This window comes from Peromyscus eremicus, chromosome 9 (genome assembly GCF_949786415.1).
Source record: "Peromyscus eremicus chromosome 9, PerEre_H2_v1, whole genome shotgun sequence".
NCBI classification, from domain to species: domain Eukaryota; kingdom Metazoa; phylum Chordata; class Mammalia; order Rodentia; family Cricetidae; genus Peromyscus; species Peromyscus eremicus.
In genome coordinates, this window is record NC_081425.1 from 27,107,049 (window position 1) to 27,115,232 (window position 8,184).

Below are 8,184 nucleotides of genomic sequence, written 5' to 3' on the forward strand. Positions count from 1 at the left end.
TTTTTCTGCAGTTAAAAGTTCCAAAGACAACACAATCCAGATTCTCTGTGTAATATTCATCTTTACGTGGCTTATTTTTTATACTACCTTTACTGTCTCTTTAAAGACTTTATTTTTAAAAACTATTTATTTCTTTATTTAACTTTATATATCACCTTTTTTGTCTCTTTCAAGCCTACGTATATTTTACACACATTGTAAACTATTACATCTGAATCTGTCTTATTGTGAATCTATTGCCTTAAACTGCAGCAGCTGTGGCTGCTGGCTCCGCCCACCTCAGCTTCCCAACATGGCTACGTTTACCGCCAGCTCTGGGAGCTATCGTGGGTCTATGCTTTTATCCAAGCAGCGTGTAGCCCAAAAACCTCTTTTTTTGTTTTGTACCTGCAAAGGCTAAATCCACCACGCAGCCTAATGTGCCACTTGCAGAGGCCCCATTTCCACCCTACTGCAGATCAAGCACACGCACTAGGAACCCACCAGTAGCTGAAACCAGCAGCTGCCGCTCATTTGAGAGAGACAATTAGGAAGCTGTTTTTAGCTCCATTTTAGAATCTTTTTTCTCAGTTTTTAGGTGGAAACTCTTGCCACCACGTTGGACGCCATTTGTAGATGTAACCAACCTTCTTACTAAATAAGAAACACAGAACCAATGCAAAGAAGAAAGCCAAGAGGTCAGAGCTAAGAGCTAAAACCTTACCCTTCCTCCTGCAGTGGTCCTACCTCTCTGAACTCACTACCCCTGTGTTAATGTCTCTATATAGTGTTCCTGTTCTGCCTTCTCATTGGTTGTAAACCCAACCACATGACCGCCTCATCACGGCCTGTCTGTATAGGCCTCCAGGTTTTCTTGCTTGGTATTGAGATTAAAGGCATGTGTGTCCAATAATGGCTGTATCCCTGAACACACAGAGACTTACCCAGCTCTGCATACCAAGTGCTGGGATTTCAAGTGTATGCCACCACTGCCCTGCTTTCCTATGGTTTGCTAATAGCTCTGACCCCCGGGCAACTTTATTTATTAACATACAAATAACATTTTAATACAAATAAAATATCACCATAATGTCATATGATTTTATTTGATTGAATTAAATAATTTCTATATATTAGTCTGATGATTAAAAAGAAAGTCAAATAAATGAATTCTGTCTTACTGTTCTCTTGCTGTGAGGAGACTCGATGACCAAGGGAACTTAGAGAATAAAGCAATTAATTGTTGGCTTGCTTACAGTTTCAGAGGGTTAGTCCATCATCCATTATCATTGTGGTGGAAACCATAGTGATAGATAGGCAAACAGAGCTTTACTTCCTGATCTGCAGATAGTATGGGAGAGAGAGAGAGAGAGAGAGAGAGAGAGAGAGAGAGAGAGAGAGAGAGACTGTGCTTGGCATAGGCTTTTGAAACATCAAAGTCCATCCATTTCCAGTGATATACTTTATCCAACAAGGCCACACCTACTCCAAAAAGGCTACATCTCCTAATCCTTATCCAACAGTTCCGTGGACTAAGGACCAAACATTCAAACATTTTAGCCTTTTGGGCTCATTCTCATTCAAAGCATCACAAATGCTAATCCAACAATTTGAAGAAACCGACTATCAATATGCGACCTTGAAAATCTGCAAATGTCATGTCATACGAACAGCACTGAAATCGTTGATTTAAAATCACAGGCCACTCCATTCTCCCTCTGCTCTCTAGACAGCCTCTTTCCATCACACATTAGTAATTTTGTGACCTCCAGATGAAGCACATATATCTAAAGATTCAAAATCAACATCTGCATATGAGAGACAACATGCAACATTTGTTCTAAACTGTGTTTTCTTTGTATTTTTGTTTTGAAGTCTATCCATATAGACTTGAAATTTTCATGAATTCATTTTTTAAAATTTTTGATACAGTGTTTGTTTAGCCCAGACTGTCCTGGAACTCACTCTGTAGAACAGACTGGCATCAAATTCAGAGATACACTCACCTGTGCATCCAGAGAGCTGGGATTAAAGGCATGGACCACCACATCCTAGCTTTTATAATTCCATTTTAATTTTAAAAAATGTATTCATTTTACATACCAACCACAGATCCCCCTCCCATCCTGCCTTCTGCCCCCCCCCCCACTTTCCCCTCTAACAACCCCCATCCTGTCCTTCCATGCTGGAACAGCAAAGCCTGGTACATTCAGCTGAGGCAGGACCAAGGCCCTCCCTCCTGGATTAAGGGTAAGCAAGGTGTCTAACCATAGAATTCCAGCTCATGCATCAGGGATAGATCCTGATCACACTGCCAGGGGCCCCTCAAACATACTCAGATACACAACTGTCTCACCAGTATGCAGAGGATCTAGTCCAGTCCCATGCATGTTACATTGGTCTAAAGTTCATGAGTTCCTACAAGCTTGGTTCAGTTGTCCCTGTAGATTTCCCCATCATGACCTTGACTCCCCTTGCTCATATAATCCCTCTTCCCTCTCTTCAGCAGCACTCCTGGAGCTCGGCCTGGTGCTTGGTTGTAGATCTCTGATTAACAGGGTAGGCCAGTTCAGACACCCTCTCCACTATTCCTAGAAATCTAATCTGGGGTCATCCTTGTGGATTCCTGGGGATTTCCCTAGCACCAGGTTTCTCCCTTATGCCCCAATGTCTCCCTCTATCAAGATATCTTTTCCAATGTTCTCCCACTCCATCCTTCCCCCAGCTTGACCATTCCCCATTCCCTCCCCTCTATTGCCCCCCTCATCCCCAGTTAACTCAAGAAGGTATCCTCTGTTTCCCCTTCCCAAGGTAATCTATGCATTCCTCTTAGGGTCCTCCTTGTTTCCTAGCTTCTCTGGAGCTGTGGGTTATAGTCTGATTATCATTAGTTTTACATCTAGTATCCACTTATGAGTGAGCACATACTATGTTTGTCTTTCTGAGTTTTAGTTACCTCACTCAGAATGATATTTTCTAGTTCCATCCATTTGCCTACAAATTTCATGGTGTCATTGTTTTTTACAGCTGAGTAATGCTCCTTTGTGCATATGGACCACATTCTCTTTATCCATTCTTCGGTTGAGGGGCATCTAGGTTATTTCCAGATTCTGGCTATTATGTATAATGATGCTATGCACATAGCTGAGCATGTGTCCTTGTGATATGATTGAGCATTCCTTGGGTATATGCCCAAGAGTGGTATCCTTGGGTGTTGAGGTAGATTGATTCCCAATTTTCCAAGTAGTCTCTGTACTGATTTCTAAAGTGGCTGTACAAGTTTGCACTCCCCAGAGTTTCATTGTTAAATGGCTGAATAGTACTCTGTTTTGTAAATTTACCAAATTTTCGTGTTCAATTTATTAGTTGATAGTCTGGTCCATCTACTGGCTATTATGAATAAAGCACAAATTAATGTGTAGGAGCAGTTAACTCTATAGTAGCATGTGGAGATTTTTTGGTATGTCCCCAAGAGTAATCTAGATGGATCACATGATTGGCACACACACACACACACACACACACACACACACACACACACACACGTACATGGTTCAGGAACCTTCACACCGATTTCCATAGTTGCTGCATTTGTTTGCACTCCCACAGCAGTGAATATGTCTTCCACTTTCCTCATATCTATGCAAGCATATATTATCATTTAGTTTCATGATCTTAGTCATTCTGACTTAGGATGTTCATTATTTTTTAAATATATCTCAATCATTTGGATTTCATCATTTGAAAAGGATCTGTTTAGTTCCATACCCCATGTTTTGTTTGTTTGTTTTGTTTTGGTTGGTGTAGTGTTTATCATTTATACCATATCCTCAGGAGAGAACTTATTTTTTTTTAAGTTGGAGCATAATACTGGCCAAACTTTAGCTTAACTCTCCCATTGAAACTGGGACTCAGAGTGATGTGTCCCTGAGTGCCTTTGTTTAAAATAGATGGCTCCCAGACCCATATGATAGGCATTATAATGAAAAGAGATGGAAGTAAGGTCGTGATATTATCTAAAAACTAAACTGGGCTCAGAAAGACAAATATGACATGGTTTCTCTCATATGTGGAATCTACAATTTAAAAAAATACATGACATGGTAACAAAACAGGTTCCAATGAAGGAAAAAAATATCTAAACAATGGAGTAAGGGAAAAGGAAGGTTAAGAACAGAGGAGAAGGAAAATATTCCAAGTGTGGTCTTATATGCAGAATGTCTGATCTCTCTTATCTGTCTACCTGTTGTCTAGCTATGCCTTTACCTCTTTTTATGTATGTATGTATGTATATATGTATGTAAGTATGTATGTATGTATGTATGTATGTATGTATGTATGTATCTATCTATCTATCTATCTATCTATCTATCTATCTATCTCATTTATTTATCTATCTAAGAATTACATAGTGAGACCTTGTCTCAAACAAAGGGAATGAAAAAGAAAGCAAGAAAGGCAAGCTAAGTGATAGTTTTCTAAAATGAGACAATGATGACATGCTTATGGCAAGTTTACTTCAGTGTGTCAGAAGGTAATTGTTTTCCTGCTCGACCACGTAAATCTTCCTATATACTTTACTCAAGAATGAAAATTAAGATATATGGTAACAATGTAGATGATTTCTTATTATATGCCTTTTTGGTCTTCTGAATAATTAGATTAATCCCCAAATGCACACATGATTAACTAATGCTGATATCCTTAAAAACATTGTTGACACCATTGCATGATATTTCACAGACCCTCTCAATGTTTTCTTCCCTCTCCCAGAAATTAGGCCATGTAGATGTAACAGTCTTATTAACTAAGAAACACAGAGCCAAATGCAGAGTAAAAAGCCCAAGGGGTCAGAGCAGTATCTAAGAGCTGAGAATAAAACCGCCTTCTTACCACCCACTGCTGTCCTACCCTTCCCAAAGAGACCTACTTCCTGCGTATCTGTCATTTTATTGACTTTCTGTTCTGCCTTCTCATTGGTTGTAAACCCAAACACATGACCTCCTCATCACTGCTTATCTATACAGACCTCCAGGTCTTCTATGGTTGATATTGAGAGTAAAGGCGTGTGTCTCCATGATTTTGGTGTCCTTGAACACACAGAGATCTGCCTGTCATGTGATCGGGATTATGGGCATGTGCTACCACTGCCAGAATTCTGCTATGGCTTGCTATTAGCTCTGACCCCCAAGTAACCTTACTTATTAACATACAAATAAAATCACATTTCAGCACAAATAAAATATCACCATAAGACCAGGCATCCTTTAGCTTTGTGTCAGTGACTGCAAGTTGATAAGGAAGTGTCATATATTACTTTCCCTCCACTTGCAACTGTGTACAAGCCTAGACTTCCCCTCTTCTAATCCTTAGACCAAGCACAAGCTATAATGAAACCTGGTTCTTTGCAGTGGTTTCTTGACTTCTGACATGTAGGTCAGGTGAGGCCATATCTTGTAGTACAAAAATTGCAACCCCTATATTTACATTAGAAACCTATATGGTAAAGAACCTTTTTTGTTCTCTGAAGTGAAAGGTCTGCCTTGCCCTTCAGAAGTCCTTTGTTCTGTCAATAGTGAAATGTCCTAATTCTCCTTGTATCATGGGATTTGAAGGAAAGTTTTTTCACTTCCAGGAAGGGCCAATTCTGCATGCCTATGGCTGTGATGCTTTATCTCTTCTAACACTTTCAGAAGTTAATTCCTAATCATGGCTGCCTGTGGTGGTGCTGCTAGCTCTACTAATATAGCTCATCTGAGGATAATTTTGAGACATTTTCTTTCAATGATCCTGCTTGTTAAATCCTAATACATAACTGCAGTGTTTTGTTTTTCATTTCTCTTGGAGAACAGGGGATGTGTGTGTGTGTGTGTGTGTGTGTGTGTGTGTGTGTGTATGGTGTGTCTCACTGGCAGAAAGGGTGGCCTGGGGTCACAGGTTAAAGGGCTGGGGAGGTCAGGGGCCACCCAATGGTTGCCAAATTCACTTGTGAGTAGCCATAGATTTGAACTTTGCACTAATCGCTCCAGGCCTGGGCCCTACATGGAGGACTCAGCCCAGTGGCTGGTGCTCCAGTTCAAAGGCCAGCAATCTGGTTTCACAAGTAGGTATTACTCAATTATATTTTTGAACACAAAACATAATTCCTCTACAGAGCACTAAAGAGGATGAAATGAAACCAAGACTATGAAGGGCATATGAAGGGCACATAGGAATGAGACTGCCCAGATGAGCAACACACATGAGACAGAGTGCATTTTCTGGAGAGACAAGTAGGAATAAAATGCATATGAAGAAAGAAGTTGTGTGAGAAGTCATTTTGAACTTAGGTTGAAGCCACTTTGAAATCCGATGAAAAAAGGGTAAAAAGATTCTAAAGCACCTAGAAAAATATGAATTTTCAATGGTATGTTTGAAACATAACACTTACCATTTACATTTTATTTATGCCAGGCACTGTTTTATGTACATCACCAAAAGAGTCCATTTTATTGTCACAATATTTGGCATTATTTTATTTACTTTAGCAACCACTGGAAACATAAAATCAAATTTTGTAATCATTCTTATATCTTAATAGGGCATACATAAAAAGAACAAATCATTTGGGAACAACAATTATTTTTATTCTTTTAATTCAGTACTATTCATGTAAACACATTTTATACCATGTATTTCAGCACTCCTGAACTGAATTGGAGGTTCTCCAATATAGAAAGTTTGAGTTTTTTTTAGAAATAACAAACACTAAAACTCATTTCTGGACAGCAATTATCAGATTCCTAAGCATATCTATATTATAGAAATTAGAGGCAACACATTCAGGAAAAAGTTTGGCTACATATGTGTAGAAAGACCTAAGAAAGAATAGAGATATGCCATGCTCAGCCTAACTCTTTGTTTATTAATGTAATCGCAAAACCTGAGAGGATATCTATAAATTTAGAATTGTTTTCCAAGAAACAGAAAATTTAATGTTCTCATTTAAATAAAATATTAATAATCATTTTACTTATGTGCATAAGGGAATAGAAAAGTTGAGATAAATGAAGTTACAGTGTAAACTAAGTGAAATAAATTTAGTTATTTTATGACTTCTTTCCTAAATGAATCAGTTATCTCCTATTTATTATTGACATTTTAAATTTTAGAAGAGTATATAAAGGCCAAATGGTAATTCCCTCTGGTTGACAGTTCCCAGTGGGAGCTATTCTAGAGCAGGAGAAAAGGAGAAAGAAAAGGAACAGACTGAAAGATTTTCAGAAAACCAGAAAATGTGAATTGAGAAAAAAAAATGAAAAGAATGAAAAGTGATTGAAACACTTTCATATTGGAAAGGTTAAATTACATAACATTTGTCTTAGGAAATAGTGAGTATCTAGCTACAGCACATTGAGTCTAGAGGTCCTTATGATCCAAGTTCCTGCATCAACAAAGAAATTTCTTCCATTTGTTTTCTTATACAAAGAAGGCAAATTTTCAGTATTTCCAAACAAAAGTTGGCAAAGATGTCTCTACATTTCTTAATTACTTGATTTATCTTGAGCATATTTTTTTCTTAAATAACATTAACATGCATACTTAATATTCCAGAAAGCTCAGTTATGCAGAAATCATTGAAGTTACATTATATGTAGGGTCATAGCTGTAAATTATCACATCAGTTTTATTTAGAACTTAATTTTTCTTTTCAGTTTTTTGAGCACGAACTATGGTAAAAACAAGATTTAGAAAACTCGAAGAAATGAGTAAGTATGCATTGCAAGTATGTTCTCTAAAATGTGCTATTATTAGTTATAGTTATGTTTATTGTAATTTGAAATTATTTAAGATAGAGGTAAACTTGTTTTTTTTTTTTTTTTTTTTTTTTTTGGTTTTTCGAGACAGGGTTTCTCTGTGTAGCTTTGCGCCTTTCCTGGGACTCACTTGGTAGCCCAGGCTGGCCTCGAACTCACAGAGATCCGCCTGGCTCTGCCTCCCGAGTGCTGGGATTAAAGGCGTGTGCCACCACCGCCCGGCGAGGTAAACTTGTTTAGTGAAGAAGTTGACCAGACATTAGGGCTAAATTACTGAAATTAAAGTGAAAATTTACTGAGGTAACAAATTTATTGGGGTAATAAGATGATCCTAGGGCTTGACCTTGATTGACATTTTCATCATGTTATATCATTATATTTCTGTTTTTATAAGACCAGAAAAGCTTCA